This window comes from Euleptes europaea, chromosome 18, assembly GCF_029931775.1.
Source record: "Euleptes europaea isolate rEulEur1 chromosome 18, rEulEur1.hap1, whole genome shotgun sequence".
In the NCBI taxonomy this organism is placed as follows: Eukaryota; Metazoa; Chordata; class Lepidosauria; order Squamata; family Sphaerodactylidae; genus Euleptes; species Euleptes europaea.
Window position 1 is genome coordinate 8,691,128 of NC_079329.1, and position 3,147 is coordinate 8,694,274.

Sequence of the window (3,147 nt, forward strand, 5' to 3'; positions counted from 1 at the left end):
CGATAAAGATCAGTTCCCCTGGAGAAAATGGCCGCTTTGGCCATTGGACTCTATGGCATTGAAGCCCCTCCCCTCCCCATGAAGTGCCTAGTTGTCCCATAGAGTCCAATGAAGACAACTAGGAGGAGGTTAATTATTTAGCTAAACACAGACCTGGGGGTGAAATAACCCACAAATGAGATGCAGAGTTACTCACTCTAGAAACAAAGGGAGCTCAGAAATATTTATGCATTCGCATGGGGCAGGCCCATGGCTGCTGACAAGCAGATTGATACACAAAAGCACCAATGCACATTAGGTGTCTACTTCACTCTAATTGGCATAACCTATAGATATTGGCCGAAGGCTGTCTCTAAGCAAGTGCGAGGTCTTGTGATCTTAGTAACTAGAAACCACATTCCTAAAAATGAAGGTTATTCAGAGCTCTCTACTGGTGAAAGGCCATACCAGACACAGAGAGCATGATTTGTTGGTTCATGGCTCCCGGATGCCAGCTTCTCCAAAGCTTCCATGTGTGTGCATTGACGTGGAAGCAACTGGATTAGGAGTTCCTCCAGGACATAACCACCAGAAGTCTTGCTTTATAAGAAACAGTGTCTTTTATTTACAGTGCACAGATAAAACATACCATCACATACACTTCTCCACTACTACTTCCAGGCTTCTTCAATGTTAGGTTAGATTTGGTTTGGTTACAGAATCACAGTTACATAGCCTTATATACACCCACTGCACCTGATCTGCATTAGGCCACCTGTGGACCTTCCCAAGCATTGCATCAGCAAACTGCCCAGATCCGGATTCCCGCAGTTCCCTTTGGTACCAGCAAGGCTATTGCTTCTGCTTACATCATCTTTGACCTCTCAGATCTCCCAGATCTGACAGCTATCACACATCTGTTACTGTCAGATTATTACAACCAACTTGATACTCTGACATGCATATGAATACATAGTGTTCTAAACCAGCCCTTATATCTGGGCATTACACCCAAACCCCGCCCTCCTCAGGCTCCGCCCCAAAAACCTCCCGCCGGTGGCAAAGAGGGACCTGGCAACCCTAGTCTCCCGGCAAGTTCATGCAGGAGAAGGAAAGCCTCCATTCACCCATCCCTCCAGCCACTGAGGACATTAAAGGTTAATGTTCAGGGTGTCTGTATGTGGTGACTCTGAATGAGTATCATAGGCTTGGCCTAAAGCAGGGCACCCCAACGAGGTGCCTATGGGCACCGTAGTGCCTGCCAACACCTTCCCTTGTGCCCACCGAGCATTTTGAGAAAGTGGATGGGGCCATGTGGGGCTCCCGCCCAGCAGGGCTTCTTTGGCTACTGGACACCTGAGTGGCAGTGCACATTAAAACAACGTTGTGTCGGCCACAGCTTTCACCACAACATTATTGGGTTTTTTCCTTTCTCTCACTCCTCTTACCCAGTGTATTTTTAAAAATCATTCCTCTTATTCCCCACAGTTGGCCTTCCTCTGCGTGTCTCCCCTCACACGGTGGCCATTTGAGGGTTGGCTCTGCCCCCAGTGGTGGCCATTTGGGGGTTGTGCCCATCACCCTGTGCCGGAATTACAACTCATCTCCAGCTGACAGCGATCAGTTCCCCTGGAGAAAAGGGCCGCCTTTGGCCATTGGACTCTATGGCATGGAAGTCCCTCCCCTCCCCAAACCCCATCTTCCTCAGGCTCCGCAACCGAAACCTCCCGCCAGTTGGGAAGAGGGACCTGGCCACCCTAATCTCACTGCTTGGAGAGGTGGGGAGTGCGTAGCCTTTTCTAGCGCTTTGCCTTGAGGCTGAAAACAAAGTGGAAAGAGGAGATCTTTTAACAGTGGGGGTGATAGCGGTGTCCGTTAGCAAGTTGGCTGACGTATTTTGGACCACTTGAAGTTGCTAGACTACGCCACTATGGCCAAAATGACTTTTATGCTGAACCCTAATTATAATGAACTTACAGAACAATTTGATGAAAAGGGGGAATCCTTTTACACTTATATGACCTCTAGTTAATCAAATGAATGACATATATTGAATAGTACTAAAATGAGTAACAGGCAATGTTTTATTTAATATGCTCCAGCTATTTGTTAAGTAATTTCTAGGCTTTCAAACGCTATACTTCTAATGTGTAACAGTTAGATAGTTTGAATGATTTTTATATTTTTATAATCACTTTTTTAGACATACTATATCGCATCTGATCAGTATTTAGGCTTGTTATATGTCACTGTACTCGACTAAGTTTATTTCTCAACTGAAATTGTCATATTGTTTTTGTATACCAAACGGTTTACCCTTCCCTTCTTTCCTTTTTGTATTCCTTTAATTATAAAAAAATAAACCTTTAAAATAAAAGTTTCTGAATACTTTTAGAAGGCAGCCCACATCCAATGCATGACGGTAACCCAGCCTGGATTTGACCGGAGCATGGGATACACCGTGGCCGATGCCTCTCTTTCCCAGAAGGGATACAGCTGGCCCAGGAATGAAGAACCATAGCAATGCTGCAACCCCCAACTGCAAACCGGGCCTCTTAGGGCGGCTCCATGCCCATCCAGCATAGGTTAGATACCACTTCCATAGTTCCAGAGATATTTGACCAAGTCCGTTTCCACAGGGGATTTCGCCCCATTGATTAATTAATGGATTGATTACCGGTAATAATTTTTTTTATTTCAGCCAGGAAATTTAGACTGGGTATAGGCCAGCCCCTCTTTCTCAGACCCCTGTCCCTAGGGTTGCCAGGTCCCCTGTTGCCATTGGCGGGAGGTTTTGGGGGCGGAGCCTGAGGAGGGTGGGGTTTGGGGAGGGGAGGGACTTCAGTGCCATAGAGTCCAATGGCCAAAGCGGCCATTTTCTCCAGGTGAACTGATCTCTATCAGCTGGAGGTCAGTTGCAACAGCAGGAGATCTCCAGCTAGTACCTGGAGGCTGGCAACCCTGCCTTGTCCCCTTCATTAATATAAGGTAAAGGCCCCCTGTGCAAGCACCGGGTCATTCCTGACCCATGGGGTGATGTCACATTCCGACGTTTCCAAGGCAGGCTTTGTTTATGGGGGTGGTTTGCCAGTGCCTTCCCCAGTCGTCTTCCCTTTACCCCCAGCTAGCTGGGTACTCATTTTACCGACCTCAGAAGGATGGAAGGCT